This window comes from Struthio camelus, chromosome W (assembly GCF_040807025.1).
Source record: "Struthio camelus isolate bStrCam1 chromosome W, bStrCam1.hap1, whole genome shotgun sequence".
Lineage (NCBI taxonomy): Eukaryota > Metazoa > Chordata > Aves > Struthioniformes > Struthionidae > Struthio > Struthio camelus.
The window spans coordinates 18,618,942-18,641,913 of NC_090981.1; the positions used below are offsets into that span (position 1 = coordinate 18,618,942).

The 22,972-nt window shown below is 38.8% G+C and overlaps 1 long non-coding RNA gene across 1 annotated transcript; it reads right to left on the reverse strand.

The window, feature by feature from the left end:
* Positions 1-844: 844 nt before the first annotated feature.
* LOC138064069 (uncharacterized) lies at positions 845-22,890 on the reverse strand. The gene is made up of 3 exons (XR_011137304.1): positions 22,847-22,890; positions 2,073-2,148; positions 845-1,009 (listed from the first exon to the last, which is right to left on the reverse strand). It is a non-coding gene; the product is annotated as an uncharacterized lncRNA (long non-coding RNA).
* Between the last annotated feature and the right edge of the window lie 82 nt (positions 22,891-22,972).

A 22,972-nucleotide genomic window follows, 5' to 3' on the forward strand; every position in this document is an offset into this window, starting at 1 on the left:
AAACATGCAGTAGGGTAGGTGAGCAAAGATAATCACTGATTTCTGGACATCCCTCTTCAAATTGTCACCTAGCTGCAAACACTGAAGAGACCATGAGGCTTATAGAAATGAAGTTAACTAGCCTCCAAGTCATTATTCATTTAAATGACTTTGCGGAAATCCTATTTGCACTTTCCCCTGCCGCAGGAGAGAAAGATTTCATTATGCCTACCAGATAAAAAACAAACATTGCAGAAATGATTTATTTTTTCCTATCTAAGGGATTTATTCATAAGAACTGCTATGTGGTAGCCTGCAGAACAGGCTGCCTTGCTCTTTTAGCCTCTGTAACTGGGAAACCCATTAAGACCACATGAGTTGTCAAAGCGTACAGTATGTTGCACTCTGTAGGAGCACTGCCCACAGGCGCTTGCTTTGAAGGCAGACCAATGGCAAACAGTGGCACCGGGAGACCCGCTAAAATATAGAGAAATCAAGGTGACAGAACATAAAACATAGGGTGTGCAATGCTCTTGTTAAACAGGCAAAAAGCCATGGGCACATGGCTAAAGGGTTTCCAAGCTACTCTCCTCCCTCCGCCTCCAAACCGCTTGAGTCAAAGGGGAAAAAAAAAATACTGGTGTCATGAGAGATGTCCTTAGTTTTGCTTTACAGTTCCTATCTCCTCCTTCCTCTCCCTCCAGTTATGCTGAGATAGGTAAGAATAAAAGCAAAGAAATTGGTGTGCTTAAGCGAGGTCAGTAGAAATAGGCTGATAAGCTGCATGACCATCATCGTGAGCCAAAGCAGGGAAGCGTCCGTCACCGCAGCTGGTCAGAGACCTCCACTGGAGTGGGGTGATTTATCCAAAAAGCTGCATCTTCCAAGAAAATGAAAACTATTATGTATCATCAGAAAACCTTGGGATTACTTGCAAACAACTTTTCTGAACCAGCTGATGTAAATCTGGTGCCCATGGTTGCTCCTGCTTTTTCTGCCAGTGTGAGAGCTGGTAGACCAAGGGTTTCACCTGCACACAGAGACAGCAATATAAGACTGTTTCATGACCAATATGAAGGAAACAGATTTCTAGTTAGTCAAAATAAATACTATACAGTATAGTACCTGGGGCTAGTATAAATTTATAAATTTATTGTTTATTTATTATCATTATTATTATAAACAAAATATATAATATAATATGTATTATATATAATAAATATGCAACTATATATTTTATAGTATAAATTTATGCCTAAACAACTGAAAGGATGGCAATCCTGTCACAAAAAGGCTAGCTAGCAGCTATTCTTAGAAAGAGAGGAGGAAATTTCCTAATAATATAAATATTTCTGAGAGACAATCGACATAATAGCTTATTACAAAGCAAATTAAGCGGTACTTAACCCGTAACTTTGTAGGCCCTACTATCCTAGCCTTTTACAGCTTTCAGTATTTTATTCTACTCATATGCCTGTAAAATAGGAACGCGTATTTATATCTTCACTTTAGTAGAACAAAGAGCAAAGACACAGTCAAGTGATTTGTTGAAAGCCACACAGGAAGGGCAGTGGGAAAAGGAACATTTAAAGTCATTTAGTCATTTTCTAAATGTATAAGCTTCTCTGCATACACGCACATACTTTTACCTTAATTTTAACCAGAAGAAAAGGAGAGGACCAGGCTCTAGAAACATATCCGTAGGGGTGGTAACTGACTAGGTAAGGCACTTGACAAAGTGACTATTTTTCATGGATACATCTGACCACAACGTACTCCCACGTGTGAATACACATGTGATCATCTGACTGCCACTTACTCTTGGTTGTTACTGACTTAGGTCTGGATATGAACTCTTAGTTGCATATCACCAACAACTTTTTGAGCTATTCAGCTGGACTTTTTTTCCAATGAAATATTGTCTTCCTTATACACAAATATTTAAGGTCTCACTTTCCCTTTGTACAGGATGTCTCCCCTTGGACACATGCAGCTGTTCCTCCATGGAAGAATTCTTGTGAGAGGTACAGTCATAAGGCGGAAATAAGCTCAAACACGTGGAAGCAACAGTTCTGCAAGGGCTTCACACACACCTGATTTCTATGCAGCTTTTCCTGACTCCAGTTTCTTTGCATGTGCCTTCTGACCAGCCAGAGCCTTTGAACGCATCTACAAGGAGAACAAAAGGTTGCAATCCATACAAATCAATTCTGACCATTAGCTTACTTTCCAATATCTCACATGCTCAAGGAAGTGTAAAAAGGTGGAAAAACGCCACAGAGAAAGGCTGAGCTATGTTTCCCTTTTCTGTTCCTCTAGAAGCTAAGTTACAGAGCTATTCGTCAGGCTGGGAGAGGCAGGGTCAGCATGCTGCAGAGCTTCCCTCTCATTCACCTCTCAGCATCATGTAATCCTAAAAAAATAAGACTAGGCAGGCCACTTATCCCTCTTCCCAACCAGGAAACGGTTGTAATACCATTGTCCCACCTGACAAGTGCTTATCAAATCCATCAGGACATGAAAACCTGTGATGGAAAATACCTGCTCTCCAAGGGGTATCAATTCGGGCATTAAACTATCACAGCTGTTAGAAAACCTGTTTTTCCGTAGGTCTGATCTAAATTTTTTCGTTGCACTGCCAAGCCATTACTTCTCTAGCTACAGGTGAGAGGAACGTTTGCTTACCATCCCCTTTCCAACAGCAGCCTTCTGCACATTTATCACTGCTCTCTGGGGCCTACCTATTTTAGACCAAACAAATTCTCTCAGGCTTTTCTCACGGGTCATGGTTCTAGATTCTTGCTTTCTAGACCTCTGATGAGCACTGCTGCTCTCCTATGGACCCTCTCAAACTAGCCCACATCTTTCTGGAAATGGCAGCTACCCAAACCAGCTTCTCACTGAAGCCTCACCACTCCTGAATAAGTGAGAGTAAAAATCACCACGTAGGTTTTGAGGACCTTACTCCAGTCTGTACTTCCACTAGGGATGTTTTAGACTCCCCTGGGCTTTTGGAATTAGAATATGAGCATTCAGCTCATAAAGAAAGTACTAGTAAGGTTGTGGGAGGTCTCACAGATAAGTGAATCACCTCAGTTATGCTTTTCAAGCTTCACATATCAAAATAATGGTGCCATAGGACATAAACTCAATTAGATACCTTATTCTTAGAAGCAGGCACAGATATAGAAATAAAATTAGACAGCATTATAGCTGCTCAGTGGAGAATGCAGCACCTCTGTGCAAGTGTGAGGTATATGGGACTTGAAACTAGCCTAATCTGTTGTACAGATTAAGTTGTCCATAAATATTCTCAGAAAATGGCTTTAAAGGGAGATTATTATTTTAAATGTAACTGTTGTGCATATCCGGCCTGTGCTCCTTTTTAAAAACGGGAATAAACCTTTTCATCTTCCAGTTAGCTAGGAAAGGTAACTATTTGCAAAATACAGATCAGTTAATGATATTTCTTGCCTCAGGAAACCTGTATTCAGTATCTGCAAGTTGGTGCCAGAGCAGCACCTATAGTTTCCTTGTTAATGTAGTGAAATTTCTTTGTACGTTACGTGTACTATTATCCCCTCATCCATCAGTCTGCAGATATTAGGGCAACAACCTCCTTTGATCTTTGGAAATAAAGACCTCTCTTCTGGAAAAGTTTCTCAAATATTACAAGGAGCCAAATAAAATATTTTTGCAAAGCAAAGAAGAAGGGGGGAAAAGGCTTTATAATTCAACCTGTCAGGTAACAAATTCAGTTTATTACAGATTAAAGGGGAGAACAAGTTCTAAAAGTCAGGTGCCTTGCAGACGATGCCTAACTAATAGCTTCCTTCTTCGTAGCTATAAAGAAGGGTGCTCCAGGATAAACGGCCTCTTATGGCCTCTTCAGCTGTGGCTATAGAAGTTTGGAGGGCGGTAAATTATACAGGGAGGTCTCAGGCCATATACTCCAAACCAAAATCTTAAATTCATCTTTAAACCAATGGCTGGCCAGAAGAAATCCGAATTCAGAAACCTACATACAGGCTTAGTTCAGTGCTATCAAGAAGGAAGGTAAATATGTTTGTTTATAGTATACGTGTGATATAGTAGCTATTACTGATACTTTGGAGTGTATTTAAAAGCATCATTGATGATATCCGTTTTCCAGTTGATATTCATATAAAGGTAGGTAAATTTTTATTCCTTTCTAGCCTCAGGCCATGAAGATTAGAGTCCTTTCAGCTTCGATACCCAAGAAACACGCGTGTTCTTACATGCTTAGACGATCACACAGTTGACATTCTCGTTTCGTATGACTTTGAGAGGAAAAAAAGCAGAGGAAGGCACAGCAAAAGCAAACGGGTATATGGTTTGATTGCAGGAAATTATGTGGAAATTGGCCAAATAAGCGAGCTCTTCCTCTAACTGTCCCTCCTGACCTATGAAATGGCCGTCTCAGTGGTGGAAATAAGCCAAAAAAGCAAGTTGTTCCTCCCGTCCTCCCTCTTGGCCTATGAAAAAAAGCTAGTGAGAAGGACTACTGCCTCATTCAGAAAAATATACCGAGCGGTAAAGCCCTCCCCACCCCCCCCTGCCCTTTTCTGCACTGCAAACCATTTTGTAGCAAACTGTTCATTCAGTCCTTAGTACACGGACGATCAGCTGCGTTTATTGAATCAGCACTAAAGTGCAGTTCAGATGTGCCTGGCAGCAAAGTGTCATTTTGCCCATATTAACACATCGTAATTTTTCCCTACTTTTCTTCCTTTCTTGACTGCTTGCCAGCACACCAAAGCGAGTGTGTCTTCTGTTGAGAACTGTGATTCATGAATATGAGCAAAGCTGATGAATGAGTGAGGAGACAACTTAAAAAGGAGGAGGGGGGAAAAAAAAAAGAGAGAGAACATCATTTTCCCTTTAATGGTTATGGAAGCTGCAAGGTTCCTTCAGTGGCTCGCTGACATACCAGCTCTCAGCTTGAAGCGTGCTGAAGTTTTGGGAACCTCCAGCGCTTTGCAAAAGGCACAGTATTTTAAGGCCTTTCACTAGCCCAGCTGCTGCAAATTCTCTTCTAAAGCACTGTTCATGTTACAGAAGCAGCACCCTTTAAATAAGTGATCCAAATAGCTGGAATCCCAGTTTCATCTTTTAAATGACTGATTTAAAATTCATAATGCCTATCAGTAATTTACATTGTTTGATTCCCTAACATCTATAGCACTAGTTTACATTGCTTAACAAAAACAAGTGTCATCATTGTTTTTAGGCAGATGAATATGCATCATAGTAGACAAACAGTAGGTACTAAAGTTCTAAGGTTTTGGGGGCTCAGTCTTGAAGAAAAAAATCCCATCTTAGGATTTCATGTTCCAATGTGAGTTGTGTGATTTTATAGTTCACAGTGGAGGCAGTCCCGTATTAATGACAATACTCCATTGCTGTTCCTCATACCTTTAGGATGACATTGGCGATTGATGCCTTTATTACCCTTTTATTATCTGTTTTATTTCTTGTTACACCTTCAATAGAAGATTTCATTCAAAATATATATTTATCTTCTTAATGAGACATATTTTTATTGTATAGGAAATAAAATACAGCAGCAAACAATTAGCAACTCTAAAAAGTTGCTGCTTCATATCAGATATATTTTAATCAGTATAAATCATAAAAAGGATACAAATCATCAAGATAAGTGAAAAAACTTACTAAAAGAGCAAATTGATATCACTTAATGAAAGGGATGCTACAATCAAGCTTCATGGTGAGATTAATGCATTTTCACCTTAGTAAAAATGAATTTATTATTTTGTTAAATAGTTTAATATAAGACCAGCTTTTACAGAAAAAACTGACCACACTGCTCAAATTAATGTACCTTCCCAATTCACCACTTACCAATTTAGCAATTCCAATTATATGCACGCTGCAAAAAGAATTATCTGACTTTTTTTTAGTGGTAATACAGTAGTTATCACCTTTTTGAGCAGGGTTGTTATGTTTGCTAGAGGGTAGAGGTGACTGTACTTTTGAAGTGATTTTCAGACATCTTTTCATATCTTTTCAAAGACAGAAATATTTTTCTCCTCTTTCAGATCTGTGATGACAATAACATTGCTCTATCATATAGATAGCTTTCAAATTAAGTTTGATGCCCAGGATATATAGTCCTGACTGCTGAAAAAAACACCCGTGAGAAACACCACTTTTTAAGAAAACAAAAAGAAAAGCAGTTGTACAGCCATTTCAGGAGACACAGGATAAAATGAATGTGAAGAACAAAACTCTGCTAGAGGGAGCTCTACAGCTACATATTTACTGAAGTGAACTTTGCAAGGATTTCACCATCTACCTACACAAAAATCAAGATACACCAACACAAACTAGAAATGACATACATATATTATGTATCACCCCAAGCACAACATCTAGGTTACTGATGATCTATAAAACATTACTTTTTGCTTTGAACGTTATTTTGGATATCAAATTAGAGCCTGCTTTCAACAGCAGTATCTTAAAATGGAAGTGCTGTCAGGGATGCAAGAGCGTGAATAAGGTTATGCAATAAAGAATAACTTCCTGTCCTATTTTCAAAGCTAAGTGTAGACAAAAAACATGCTATTATCCAAAAAGCGCAGTGAAAAGCCTGACCCTGCGTTAGGCAAAGCATCCGTTGGCTTTAGGACATGACCAGACAAAACACATAAGCTCTGAAGAAGCCACAAGATCTACTCAGGTACTTTGAGCTGAACAAGAATTCAAGTCCTTTCCTAGTTGAGGGCCATAAATTATGGGCAAATCGCCTTGGTCCACTTGATCTGCTAGTTCCTCAGCTGCTAGGACTGCTTCCTTTTCCACAGTTTGATTTACTGCCTAGGTACATCTATACTGCCCTGACTGCAGCTCATGTACACCTACCAGGGTCAGCTTTACGTCAGCCTGTTTTGGCATTGCTAGGAGTCAGGGTAGCACAAAATTGCCACGTGCGAAACGGCCCAAAGGCAAAGCCTGCATAGAAAAAGAAAACACTCTGGCATTTTACCTGTGCTAAATTTTCTAGCTTCTCCAACTCTGTTGCTCGCAGACCAGCTAATTTAAAGCTATCTCGGAGGACTCTATCCTACACTGCCGTGCTATGCACTGAGATGGCCTCTACATGAAGCAAAGCACAAAGCTAAGAAGCTTGTAGAGAAAATATGAGAGTTGCTTTACTATGGCTTTTCTTCAGTGAAAACGTTTTATTTGTCAAGCATTGCAGAGAGAGGCTCTATCACACTACTGACTTCTAACTGTATCTCATTCCCGTGTACATCTTACAGAGTGGAAGGTATAGTTCAATGTAAAAGAAGAAGGAAGAAAAAGCTGCCTATTATGAGATATTAATTACGTACTTCAACTTACTGTTATGCTTACAAGAAAGCTTTAGAATAATAACTCATTAAATGTAAGAGAGCAAATGGTTCCAAGAGGAGGTTATTGCCGTGAATAAGATGGCATATAAGCAGTTATAAAATAAATAAAGCAGCAGTGTGGTAGAAAATTTTTCTCCCCTAAAAGGGGAAGATATAGAAATTCTTATTTAGAGCTTATTTAAATAGAGTATTTTTGCAAAGAACTTGTTGTTTAAAAAAAAATCACAGAAAAAGATCAAAATAACCAGCTAAAACAATGGCCTCTTGAGTCTGAGCATCTTAACAGATGGTTTCTATTAAACTTCCATTGCTTCTTCAAGCAAAATTGCTTTAATGTCTACTACAGCTTTATTATTATTATTATTTTGAGAACATACCTACAGCATTTTAGACATATAATATTAAGGGCAAAACTATGCCAAATATCTGACAGAAGCATTTCTAACAGGCTTAACTTCTACCCTTTTTTCAGCTGCTGATTCAGGTCACGTTTCCATTTACTTTCTGCTACTGTTGGAATTGATGAACGGTTCTGTTCAACAGGAGGCTCTTTCAGCACAGTTCAGTTTCTTTTCAGTATTTCCTCATGCTTTTCTTCATCAACAGCACATTAGAAGCAAAAGTTCTTGAAAAAGAATTTCTTTGGCTTTGAAAAAGCACAACTCTTTAGGACTTAAAACAAGGTATCCAGCAATGCGTATGGAAATTTGTTGACATAGAATTTGGTCCTGATCCCAGACAAGAAAACTCTCATGACTTTAAAACTTTTGTAAGCATAACAGCTAACTATGCAACATATTTATCTTGTGTTATTTCATAGGAAATGTATTCCAAAATGACTAAGTGATATAAGACAGTATCGGTACATTGTATTCCAGGACAATACACCATTTCTTTTTCTAAAATAAACATTATCCAAAAGCAAAGACACGTAGACATATGAGTGATTTTGCTATCTCCAAAAGACCAGTGGAAAAAAAAAGTTAGCACTTAGAGCGCTATTTTATTTTCTGTATTCTGCTGTTAGAGCAAAATGAGCGACGATAACAACAGAGTTCTGAGCGTCCTGAGTGAGGTATATTCTTTATATCAGCTGGAATAAACGGCATGTAAACTTCCCCAAGGCGTACTCGATAGGATGTTCTCTGCCTCCCTACGATTTTTCATATCTTTCAGATTCAGCGTTAGGAAACATTATGGTGATTTGTTATTCTCTTCTGGGGATTTTGTATCCATAAACCAATGAATTATGCTTATCCGCATGGCCATTTTATTAACCTATGACAGCTCTAAGACCTGATTTTTCAAAATGGCCCTAAATTTCAAGCGTTTATGGAACTGGTAGGTAGAAACATTTCAGCGAACATCTCTCTCGGTTTAATAGCCAGCAAACAACCAGAAAGAAGTTTTAAAAGCTTATCTCATGATACAGTAAATAGTAATTTTTCAACAAGCAATCAGAACACAGCTCCACAGAGAGCACAAAATCTACTAAAAAAAAAAAAATTTACCTTTTTCTCTAATGATCTCACCAAATCTAATCTAATCTAGTTGAATGCAAATATAGCGAGCTCACCAAATGTCTGCCTCCAAAAACACCATGATCGCTATTATCGTTACCTTTTTTGGTAATGACAGAGTTGCACACTGCCTCATGATATTCATGCAGAAGGAACCCAAATTAAGTTTTGTTAGCAACTATTACTCTGATTGTCCCAACCTTAGGGTTATGCAACCAAGATCAGAGAAGAATATTTGCTAATACAGTACAAGCTTATTTTCATGAGCCACCCGCTGGAGGGAAGTGAGACATTTTGCTAGCGAGGTCAGATGCTTAAGCTCTGGAAGGGTAGTTAACAAACCATCTCCACATCATAGTCTTTATGTTTTCCTCGGTGTTTTTGCTTTCCCTCTGTCCCCTCCTAATCTTGTTTCTCTCGCCTCCTGTTACAAGTGGTACCTCAGCCACTGCTTAGCAAGGCCGTACTCTGGGGAGCTGTTTGTGCATTTCTCTTTTACACTCCCTGGAAACAAGCTGCAGCAACCGTCCTGCTCTCCATCGCAGCGCCTGGCACCGTGGCGATTAGAAGAAGCGTTTAAGAATGGGACCCGGCAAGTATTCGATACCCTTTATCGTGGGCAGAAGTACAAACTCTGCTTGCGCTACACGTGGCCATGCATTCACTAGCAAACAGAAATTGCCTACGATCTCTGTGAAAACCTAGGAGCAGACACAACTTATAACTGTTATGTGAAGGTGGAGCACCAGAGCAGGTGGCAATAGAGAGATTTGACTTTTTTTGTTGGAGAGATATGACAGAATTAGTGGGATACTAAGAGATGTTTTATTACAGCAGTGCAGGTTAGGGTGGCGCCACAGCACGAAACAACAGCACAGCAAGATCACAGTGAATATCTTCTAAAAGCACCCACAATATAAGTAAAGTACAACAGTCTAGAGGAAAGAAATAATACCAAAAACTGGCTTTGTGGTAAGGAGAGAGTACTTAGAGAGAGCTAAAACCCCCACGATATGGCATCAAAAATTCAGTAATTACAATCACTCAGCTCAGCATGGAGGCTTCTTAAAAACATCGCAGAAGAAACACACAACCTCAAGCACAGGAGGAAAATAAAAGCCAAAGAGGATCTTAAAAAATAATTGAAATCCAACCCTATCAAGAAAACGCAATGGGATATACATTGTGTCAAGGACAATGCAAGACTGAAGTTTTGGAAACTATCAGGTCTAAGGGAATTTTAAAAGTTTAAAGTAAAAAATTAGCTCATAGCAGCATCTGAAAGCCAGAAGGCTAAAACAGAAAATTACATTGCTAATAACTATAGATAAAATAACAGGTATAACGCACACCATGGAAAGTCTGTATTAGCCTGTCAGTAAAGATGGTTTTGTGTCTATATAACCACGTAAATGGTAGAATCTTTCATTAGCTTCAATAACTGTTGGATCAAGCACTAATTTTGCCTATTAGAAAGCCTAGGCAATCCATAGGACAAAAAAGTAGGAAAGCAGTACTGCAAGAAAGACACCAAAAAAAAAAAAAGACACAAACCAAAGATAATCAACAAAAAAACCAAACTACGGTCGAGATTGAGATTATGAGCAAGTTTATTTCTGCGCACACATTGCATTTCCATACTTATAAATACTTGGGACCTAGTAAGAGCACCAGGGTGTCTGATGGCCCCTGTTTTTTTGTTTTGGTTTGGGTTTTTTTTATTTATTTATTTATTTTACACAGTGGGTCAACTACAGTCAGACTTACTGAACCAGTATGTGTTTTAGCTCAGTGTCCCATTAATTGAATTTCAGTTCTAGAAGATTTTTCTTAACCCTTTCCCATGAGAACATCATTCATTTCATTCACTGCTATTGCCTAAGAGCTAATTTTGGATTATTTCTCACCACAGTTGTCTCAAAATTGTAGTTCTCAGATTTATGACAGGAAGTGACACGAGTGGGTTATAATATGCTCTTAGATCAGCCAGTTTCACATGTTAATATAGAAGTGAATTCTGGTATTTGCAGTGTCCTTTCAAAACCAACCAAAGTAGAACTATAGTTTGAGGGATTTTTTTACATCCTACTTGTTTCAAAATGAATACTTGATGTTATTTTACTTTGGAGATTATTGTTTCAATTGCCCATACCAAAGTAGGTCTGCTTTATACAGTGTTTTTGCTCTTTGTTTGATGACAATGAATACTGACATTAATCACCTTTAGGTGATGTGAACTGGCACTGATATATTAAAAAGATTCAGTTTCCATTTAACCAATACCCCTATAAAGTCCCAAGAGTCAGCAGTGAACATGAAGTGTGTGTTTGCATGCTGAGGAGAGGCACACCAAGAAGTTTGTATTTTTCCAAGTATGAACTGAGGATTCCAGCTGTGGGGTGCCAGGAACAATCCAGATGTATGGCTCTATTGTGTTGAAAGATGTTTTTTCCTCTTCAATCAATTACTATAACGAGTTATTGAATTTGTGCCAAAAAAGATGGAGGGAACTCAATGTCCAGTTTTGTTCTGGATGTACAATCTTTGAAGCTTGCCTTAGATACTGTGCAACAAAAACAAAGATACCAGGAAAAATTTAAAATCTCATGAGATCATGAATAGTTTCCCCCAGGCATGCCCCCAAATATAATACTTTCAATAGGTTTTAGTAAGTGATTGTGAAAATTACTGGGACCCTACATACCAGACAGATACAGACACACACAGTGTCCTATACAACACTTCAGTTGAGAGGAAGGAACAGGATCTTTTACCTTTGAGTGTGTAGGGTAGTTTTCAATAGGTTGAGAGGATTTATGAATTATGGGAGTGAGGGGGAGGGAGACCAAAGAAAAGCTGGGTCATAGCCTTGAAATGCAGCTCCCAGGAGGCTGCGAGAGCGGAGAGCCACGCTCTGCTTTTCTCTCATTCGTGAAGGAATTTGGGAACGCTGCCCAAGTGTATGGACAAACCCAAAGGCCCTCAGTAAAAGGAGCGTCCATACTGCACGTGGATACGCCTGCACACAAACACCACATCTGGGTTCCCCCTTCTCAATTGATAAATGTGTTGAATAATTAATAAGGATGTCCTGAGACTTCCTGGAAGCAACAATCAGGAAAACGTCAGGCAAGAAATTGAAACAGAAGGCCAAAATAAGGGAGAAGAGTCAGATGGAGATTTATCTTTGTCAAAGAGAAGAGGGCTCCCTGGTAGTACGAGACACAAATAAGAGAGCAGGAATTAAAAAAAAAAAAAAAGAGAGAAAAAAAAACAACAGACCTGTAGCAAAACCAAGAGAAAAATTCTAATAATGACTGGAACAAACAGATCCAATACCAGAAGATACCAAACAAACAAGCGGCAAGGACAACACACTAGAACTAGGATTTGCTCCAAAACAGTACAAGCTTCAACAAAAAAGAAAGAAGCTGGAAAGGCTGCATAATGGGAAACCCTCTAACGCAGCAGTAGGAGGGCATGCAGGCAATCCCACCAAATCGCAGCCAGAAAGGGCCAGACAACCCCGGAGCATTAAACTAGAAAACTTGTGTCAAAGGACTAGGCTCTTTAATCTCCCTGTTGACATGGCATAGACAGGACAGCAATCATTTATTTGTGACCCAAACAAGAGGCATGCTGAGGATCCTGCCAAGCCTGCCAGGATTACCCCAGTAAAGATTACAAATTATGACAACTGAACTGGAGTTCCTTTTATGGAAAAGGAAAATTCTGCATGGATTTCACATATACTGATTAGCATCTTCCCAAACATTTCAACAACCCCATTTAGGGTGTTTAATTATGAAAAACCCTTCATTTGAAAAGATTTTGCTTCCAGTTTGTCATGAATAAAACAGTGAATATTTGCTTGACTACTTAAGGTTCTCTCAGCTGCCACAGTAGCCCTCTTCTAAGAGAAGCCATTTTTGATTTATGGAGGAACGAAGAAACTTATGGAGATACAAGTTTTTTAAAAAAAAAACAAAAACCCACAGACCCTAAACTCTGTATTGCATCTGGAAATGAGTTGGAAGGGCAAACGTTTGCTTTCTGTGAAAACACTTTCTACGAGCCACTGTAACCCTATCAGCTGAAAATTTGCGTGTCAGAGTCCCCAGTTACAAACCCTCCTAATAAAAGGCAGAGCTCTCTCAGCTCTTCGGAGTAGTTTTTACAAGGGTAACTTTTCTGCATAATTTCATTCCCTGTAAACTTACCTGCATACATGCCCTGAACAAGAGAGACAAGGTGACTCTTGGTATGGTACCTAGTGATATTAAAATGTAAAGTTGGGTGATAGGCGCAACTATTATTATTATTTTTTAAAATCACCTTCACACTTTGCCTTGAAAACAGGAGTAAAAGACACAGAAGATTGTTCTTCGGCAATAAATAAGTAAAATGGTCTACTTCAAGCTGGATTTTTCTCTGTCGTGAAGGGCTATAGTTATAACCCCTTTTGTTCAAATAACAACAGTAACTTATGGCGCTAATCAGATTTTGAAACCTGATTCTCATTTATTGTTAGGTGGCAACCAGACATTAAAGATCAGTGCCGTTTCGTGCCATACAAAACCATAAAACATGAGAATAACCAGGATTTAGATTTTTTTGCTCTGACTGCATCTGCTGTCACAGAAGAAACATTTGATAGCAGGTTAGTAATTAGAGAATTTATCAGTGCAAAAAGAAATGAGGTCTTAAGCTGGTTTTCACCGGTTTTAAGTACAAATAGAATGGTATCTTGTTCTCCTCCCCGACAATTTCATTGATCAAAAACAACTTGTGTGTTTGACACATATCTCAGTCTGAAACTGCCCCAATGCTTCTAGAGTCTCACCAAGAGATACTGTTGACCAAAACTCACGCCAAAAAACCATTTGTCCTTTCTGAAGCCAGCCTTTTTCTTTGCAAGCCAAAACTCAAGTCTGAGTTTTAGTGAGTTTATCCAAGTATAACAAAAAATCCTCATCATGAAACACTCAACCAACCCCAAGAGTAGACAATTACTTGGAACTAGTCAGTGACTGAGATGTTACAGATGTCATGGAAAAAAAAGCTCATATATTTTTTCTTGAACAGTCATGGCATAAAACACAGTCTTTACCAGTATCTTTCTCCCTGACACTCCAGTTATCACCTGTGATGCTTACTTTAGGACATTGCTATGCTAAGTCTTGAAAAGGAACGCTAGGCAACATTGCAGCTATAACTGTGAACACATCGGTTTAACAGTGATTTAATAGGCTGCAAAACAACTCTTTTTCAGATTATTTAAAGTCAGTCCAGATCAGCAACCAGTCTAGACTGTAACAAGGAAGTCCTTAGCCATAACGGATTGTAGTGATGTCTAATTAAGTTCATATAGAATATGGATTCTGTATACTGCTCTTCTGCTGTATCCAGACCAGCATCACGAGCAAGATCCAGAGAAGGACCCACTAAACACACAGGGTCCATAATGACCTTCATTAGCTCCTTTGTTGCTACTTACTGAAACCTGAAGTTTTGAGCCTTTTCTGAGGAGTCAGTATTCATACGGGCACTAAAGTATTGCCTAGAGCAATAAGTTTCTTTGCTCTCAGTCCACAAGCAGAAGTATTTTTTTTAGCTAAATGCCTGAAATTATTTGATATAATTATTTGATTTAGCATAAAATATTACTATTTAATTAAAAAAAATTTGAAACATCCTTTAAAAAGTCTCTTCTGTAATCTCCTGAAGCAAGGAAAGCAAGGAAAGTGTTATCAGTCATCTTACTTAGCAAGGCTTTCACCTTTGTACCAGCCATGCAACCAGAGACATGAAACTGAGCAGTTCAACAAATAGCACCCTAAATTAAGAGCAAAATACTATGGATATTTGATGACAACTCTTGCTAGGCTGAGGACATCTCATAGTTAGCAGTGCGAGTAAAACAGCAAGCAATTATGGTAGTGAAATCAGTGTACCTATAACGCACCACTGGATAACAAGTGAAATCTAACAGTAGTGCGAACGTTAATGCTCAGAAACGGTAGCTGATGCTGTAATATTATATTAAACCACTCAACAACTGCCTCCAACTAATCAAACACCCTAGTATTAGGTAAGATACCACGCACTCAGAGATGAATCAGAATCAATAAGCTCGGCTTGGCAGCTTAGACTTGATATCAGCATTGCCTACAGGAAGAAAAGCAGCAGCTCAAAAAGCAGCAGCTCAAAAAGCAGCAAAGATTTTAATGCAACCTGTTTGGCATGTCTTTATGCTGGTCAGCCTAATGACCAAGAGTGAGTGACTCAGCTGGACATTGACACGTACAAATTTTAATTTTATTGGTATAAGAGGATTACTGAAGTGTGTTACTCTTACTGTATGTGAAAAAGATGTCATAGTACAACAATAACACAAAAATCTTAATCTGGTTTTACAGACAAATTAGGCAGTATGGAAAAAAGGCATTCTCTCTGGACCTACAGATTGATCACAGGGTTGATTAACTTGTGGAGGGTAAGTATGGAAGTGATCCATAAGGATGGGTCCCATGTGCAGCACAGAACTGAGAAGTGACTAGGTTGAGGTTTGTTTGTTTTTTAATATCTCTTTTTGTAATTTCTTTTTATTAAGGAAATACAGTGTAGGTAGACAGTGAAAGCAAATCACACTTAATTATGTGGTTTTATCTGCTGCGGAACAGGTGGACTTCACATTTATATTTTTACTATATTTTTAATGCCACAACAGAAAATATTTTCTTTATACAACTAAAATATTGTTATGAAACCAATTGGCTCTAAAGAGAGAAATCTTTTTTAAGAGTAGATGATCCATAACATTTTAAACCTCAAATACTGTACTTTTTTTTTTTTAAAGCAGATATAGTGCAAAGCACTCTAGTTTTAAAGAGCTATGAAAAGACGACAGACTGAAAATTGAATTACAATGAAGTAACAATAAACATTATAACAGAGACTCTAGGTTACACTTAGGTTACTCTGTTACCGAGTTACAATTAAATGCAGCATTTGGCCTAATGAAGCTAGATTTGAGACCAGCTCTACGCTGACAATGAATTTTATCCTGGATATCGGCATATAGCTGTTCAGAACTTCTCGGATTTGACCACATCATGCCCTTTTTCCCTTACCGATATTGCCTGAATGATCCTGGAAATCATGCTGATTTCAGTGATGATTAAATAAGACCCTGACAATGGAAGGCCCTCAGTTTACTTGAGGAATATATGTTACCCTAGTATCCATAAGCAGTTCATGATTAAAATTTCACTATACCGTCTATTATCATGTTCACAACGTTTTTCTGTAATAATGAACTTTGAGGCTGCAACTTTCCATTCTTCACACTGTCTGAACAACGAAGTAAGTTTAATTTTTGAGTAATTCAGCAAAATTCCTGTAGTTGCTAAACTAGAGAAGAGAGCAATATATTTATTTCTCATTTTAATGTCAGCAAGGATAAAGCAGATATATGCAATCAAAGTGAACCCTATACCATCCTCTGGGTGGCACAGCAACCCCAACTTAATGTTAAAGCTTATTCTCATCCAGGGGTTTAGCTTTATATATAAAGAAATAACATAAGATGAATCTAGATCTATGTTCAACCTTTAAACCTACTGTTGAATCACGTTGTCAAGCTTATATAAGCTCACTATAAATGAATGTGACTCAAGAAAAGAATCCTACGTTCCAGTTGAGAAGATGAGAATTTCTTACCCTGCTATAGACTTTAATTAGGCTTTTAAAAAAGCAATACACAGCTTTATAATAAAAAGTATGTGAGACTTTTTAAAAAGGAGTTGCCTGCAGGCTCTAACTGCAGGGTTGGGCACGACAGAGAAACGCTGATGGGTTTGCTGCTGCTATTTGATTGTATTCTTTTTTTACTGGAGACCATCCCAAATTGATTTAATAAGGCAGCATCTAACTCTGCTTACATACTGATGTCTGTATCTTAAAACAAAAAGATTTTTAATAAATATGACAAACATGACCAAAATTATGGACAAGTCCAGGAAGGATGCAAGGACCTTAACATATCCTTGAACCTACAATTTTTAAAGATCACTGAGTGAGATTACCAAAAATAGTTTCTTTCCTATTTTGTCCTGCTTTAACACACACTTTCCAAAAACTCGGCCAATCACAGATGTCTTCTCATGTTACTGAAATTCTTATTGTGGCTCTTCTTTAAAATATTAAGCTGTCACGGACTCAGCGAGATACTGGCGAAACTTCCTCACTCAGGCTTACTGGTTTTATTATTTCAGATTCCATATTTCTAAATGGATCTTCAGATTTTACAAAGATCTTTAGCATAGAAATCTTCCTCCTCATTTTTTTTCCAGAGTAACTCATAGAGTGAGGAAGGAACTTTACGAAAGTATTTGCAAGGAAGAAGATGCAGATTCTGTGATTACCTTGTATGTAGCAGGCAAGAATAGATCTCTATAGCCCAAAAAAGCACAAGACTAGGAGAGTCATAATGCAGCAAGAAGATTACAAAGTTCCCCTGACTTGAGAGCGTTAAAGTGAAAGCAGAATTTCACTATCTTTGACATAATAATTTCCAGTTCCATTCTCTTATGCCCTCTAGCCATCCTGCCTTTTCTCTTGAATTCAACTATAGCATCCTTCTTGAAAGGTAAAATATTGACCTAATTTTGGGTTATGCCTCCATTGCCTTCCCTTTCAACTCTGTTTTTGCTGCTTTTTCTTTGTGCTCTTTTTACTTACATGACTAAAGAAACTATCATTGGATTCAAATTTCTCTGCACGGAGATCTTCCAACTCTATTTTCGGCTCCAAATAAAGATATACATTCTAAGACTACGGTACACACGAATCCACTTTGTTTGTTCAGGGGCAAATACCCTTGGTGAAGGATTGCAAGCAATCATTTATGATTATATTTCTTATATTTTATGGAACTTTTTAAAGGGAAAGTGGCTGCAAAATGCTGAATATTTTTCTGAAGGGTAACAAAATCTTCCTTTAACATCGGTAGGAGATAAAGAGAGAAGGTTGCTCAGTCTACAGACGATATCCATGGCTATCATTATTAATTTTATAAACACATAAGAGCCAAGGTGATGCTTTGTGATGACCCACAGCTGACAGTGAGCTAGGCCGTGAAATCTGAAAATGAAGGGAAAAAAAAAAAAATCAGCACTATTGAAGAAAATCTGATTCAAACCTGGTAGACAAATTCTCCCTCATTCCTTGCCTTTATCACCAATGAAAGTGATCTCGTTCCCTTAGTGCTCACTGCTGAGGTCCTCTTAATAACAGCTCATGGCAGCAGGTCAAAAAAGAAATAGCTGCTGACAGATCTGCCAGCTGCAGGTCATTTTCACAGCAAAGATGAGGTCTTCATTTCTAAAAAAACTTCCAGCGATTGTGCTAGGAAAAAGAGCGGGCATGAAATAAGCTCATGAATTGCAGATTGTTGAAGTGCAGAAGAGACTGTGGTCATGATCCTCCACAACAGAGATTTTAATTTTAAAAGGTGTCTATAAGGAGAGAGTCCAATACAGACAGCAAGGTAGCTGCAAGCCTGAAGACACAGAGATGCCAGTGATAGAAATCTGAGTCCAAAGGCTGCCGTGCTTTTATTCTTGGAGTATCAATAGTCATGCTACCTATGGCCATTTTATATATCAACAAAAACCCAAAATTATATTCACAGTTCTGCTGATACATAAAAAGTTGTTTTATTCTGTAAGAGCTTCCACCACATCATGAGTATTTCAATAATATTCCCTTAGATTAAATAAGTTGTTCGTACACATATTTTAACTGTGAACAACTCAGGAATTGTAACCATTATTTAGCCTAGACTATGAAAGTTTTAGATCTAATTACGTTGTCAGCCATCCTTGCTAACTTTTAAAATCCATTTGCAAATGTGAATAGCACTACAGTCAAAATAAGTTTTTCCACAATTTTCAGATAGATGCTGTAGATCCATAAGCTCTTTCTTCAGTTTGTAAACTGGTTTGTATTTTGAGGTACCTATCCTTAAAAGCGTCTGTTTAAAATTCCCTCTAGAAATGCATTCTTCATACACCACCACTAGCAGGATGGTTTCTGCCTTCTGGGAAAAAAAAGACAGATTTCCCGGTGTTTTTTTGAACAATAATCCTTTTAACTTCAATAGCAATTTAGATGGAGTAATAATCACAATATTTGACCCAACGTGTCTTGCTAGTTGCTTTTTCAAGAGATGAAAAACCACAGGAGTGAGACAGGTAACTGCAGATTTACACTTACTGCAGTACACGGCACATCCATGTAGGGACAGGATTTTCAGAGAGTTTCGATGTCTTGTCCAAGCAAAAAACTCTCTTGGTCAACCTCGAGGAAAAGGTAAGTATTCAAATAGAAAGAATAAAGCTGGCGACAGGGATGATCTAATAGAAGAATTCATCAGGGAAGCTCAGGCAGTTGTTTTCCAAACCAACACCCTTCTGCAGTTTGGACACAAGCACTAATGGATATTTTCTAAATTAACTGCAAGCATCTAAAGCTGTGTGGGCTAAAGTACAGCTCACAAAATTTGCCAAAGCCAAGGTCAGCGGAGGCTCCCAAAAATACTAAATGAAATTTTGTTTTCAGGTCCCAGTATATTTATAAGGCTAGAAAGGTTTTCTTTGTTTTTTTTTCCTTAAAAGCTAATGAGCTCTTCAAAGACAGAAATCTGTTTATTCCCATTGGCAACTAATAACCCCAATGAAATAGATATGTGTTTTCCATTGGGGTTTATACCATTTGCTCTAGCATTTATATTATTGGCTTGTACAAAGGAAAGAAATAGTAGCTTGAGCTCATAATACGTTGGGCAAAACATCAAGAAGATTAGGCCACATGGTAGAGCAAACTCTGATGGAAAACATACATTTACTGCAAAGAAATAGTTATGCCAGAAATCTAAGAAATTTTACTGCAAAACAGTGTCTGCCTTGTATTGCGCTCTCTCTCACTCCATCTCTCTATAAGATTTTCGTAGCAAGAAGGTAGGCTTTAACAGAAAGGGTCTGAATAGCAGCATACTTGAAAAAAAGATTTGGAGAGCCAGTAGATGAATAGGGAAGGAGAAAGACGGAAGCAGAGGAAATCTAAACCAATTTTTTTAAATAAAAATATTTATCCTTCTCTGGTGTCATCAAATGACGACTGCCACAGATACTAAGTGAGCTAGAGATGCTAAAGACAACCATCAAATGTGCTTTACAATGTTTACCATATTTATTATTATGACCTCATTTGAGATTCAGTCTAGTAGTAATTACACTCTGCAGCTGTTAGTCCACTGACAGCCTTCTCACTTGCAGGGGGAATAGGGATAAAGCTCCTGCTCTAGCATGTCCATGAAAAACAAGCCACATTGTTAGCTGGACTGTTCCCCTCCGCATTGCGGGGCTGCAGACTCCCTCTGCCCTGCTCAGCCCATAGGCAAAACAAAACCCCGAAGGGCTGCTGAGCAGCCCAGCATCCACCCGTATCACTGGAGCGCCGGCAGTGGCACCCCTTTTCTTGTGTCCTCGCGGCTGGAGCCTGCTGGGAGGGGAAAAGCTCTCAGTAACATCCTGTTTCCTACAGACACAAATCTGCTGGGGAAAGCGCAGATCATCCTAAAGCCTTAACGACTTCACTGTTTGCTTTGGATTTGGGCTGTTGAAAGTTTACAGCTTTGATTGTAACGGTTACTAATGCTTCTTTGGCTGGCTATCTTCCAGTTTTCTTGTAGTAAGGCATAGACTGAAGGGGCTTTTTCTGCCCTAAAACTAAGAAGGGTCCCTAGTCATTCTGCCTTTCAGGCTGCACTGAGTTGTAACTCAAAGCAGGACAGCAGTCCTCTTGCAGACTTTACTGCCTGAATTCATTCTGTAATTCTAGCAAACTATAGATCAAACCATTTGCCACATAGTTATGTTGGTTAAATATTTACCGATTTTAGAAGATGCTACCAAATGCGTTGACCCTGTTGTGCATCTTTGTCTTAGTTTCTTTGACTTGAGATTCTTCTGACCAAGAGGAGTCTCAACAAAATACAAACATCGCCATAACAGTTAAGATGTGGCCAACCACTGAAATTTTAAAATTGAGCAGTGCCTCAACAAATGTGTGCTCCCTCATCAGTTCCTGACCTCTTCCAACTTTCTCCTGGCTCTGGCCATCACAGCAGCCTTTTCCCTCCTCCACACTATTGCCTTATGGCCACATAGGACTGCTTCTCTCCCACAGCTTCTCTCAACCCAAGAATCGCTCCCTCACAGCCATTCTTCCCACCCAGTCACATCACGTCATGTCCCATATCCTATCCCATCTTCCTCAGATCCTTAATACTGAAACACAGCCGTAAGAGGGTGGAAGCATGAGGGGAACCTCTATTGACGTATGGCACTGGAAGAGTGAGACTGTGGTGAAGAGACAGTATGGGTAGTAAAAAACTTGGTGCGTGTATTGAAAAGATCTCCATAAGTTCAGGTATTTGTGTGCAGGATTTCAAGACAGTTGTGCTCTCGTTCATGCCCGCCAAAAAACAGGGCTTCCGCATTCTTAGCGGCCAAGCAGATCATAGATGTATGAAGAGATGCTCAAAAACAGAAAAAGAGAAGCCCTGTTGCAAAACAGCTCTGCTTTTTTCTTCCTTTGAAGCTTAAAAAAAAAAAAAAGTGAAACACGCTGTTTTGAAAAGAAAACAATACATTTAAGGTTAGTTTCAAACATATATAAACTTTTTACAAGATGTGTGTATAAAATTGAAGAGATTAATGACAGTCATTGTGTTGCTTTATTGGTTAGTAAGATTTACTGGACAAGCTAATCTAATTTTTGTGACATGCGTGAAGTAAACATCAGCAGAGCCTAATATATCCATTTCAACATTTCCTGTATGCTAAACATTTTATTTCCGCTCTACTGCAAAACAAAATAGAATTATCACTTACGATGCTGGATGCCATGCTAAACCACAAACCATTTCCCTTCGTAATAAATCTACACTTTTTGTGCTCCTCTTAGGAAAATTCGTGGGATAAATCCTGCTCTCCTGACCTGTTTCACTGTGCTGAATCATATGTCACAAGCAAGCACACTATTTGGCGTGCGTTTGGAGTAAAGAAACTGTAGGCTCTGTAATTGTTTAGAGCTGCAACAGAGCATGGAGAACGACGGGGGATGTAAATACACAGCTCTATAATAAACCTCAAGACTTTCAAGCCCATGTTAGTAAGTAAACACGTCCATCAGCCTGAAATTCAAAAGGGGCTAACTTGCAATAACACCCAGTAGGTTTGTTTAGGGGATCATTCCTAAGTCCAGTGAAGTTAATAGCAATCTCTTATTTTGTAGCTCTTGCTGCATCTTCATGACAGTTCTATTGCTTTACGTATTAATGCTGTAGTAGTTCTTTACATTTTCTGTTGTTGTATAAGCATTAACTGATTAAACTTCACATCATCAGTAGGGGGTATATGCCTCCAAGGGCATCTCTCTTTCAGTAATATCAGATTCAAGCTCTTTACACTTGCACTGCGTCTGGGTCTTCAGGTCCCAGTAGGCCCTAAAGGTCCCAGAGCTGCCACCTTGCAACCCCCTGTCCTAAGCCTAGTTCAAGCTGCCCACAAATCCCTGTGGGAGATGCCTTCGGGGACCTTCCTAGAAGAAGGCTGGACCTCCTTGTCTGCCACTTATCCACTGTGGGATACCACTACAAGAAGGAAACAGAGTCTGCTGGCTGTCCCTACAGTGGAAGGGGTGACCAGAGTGGCATGCAGTCCCTCCCATGGCTTTGTCCCTCTCTCATCACCTTCTGTCGTCTTCTGCATCAGCCTTCTCTCTGTGCTTATATATCTGTTCATTTGCTGGCTTTTTGGAGAAATCTCAGAATCCTGCCCCATATTATATCCCATCTCAGCTGATAAAAAAAGCTCTTACCGTCTTCACACTTTAGATGCAAAACCAGAGCTGAGACTTCCCGCGATACGCCCTCATGTTTAAAAGCAAATTAGTACTAGTCACACTTATGGGTCTTCACTTCAGCTTGATGCGAGGAGTAGACAG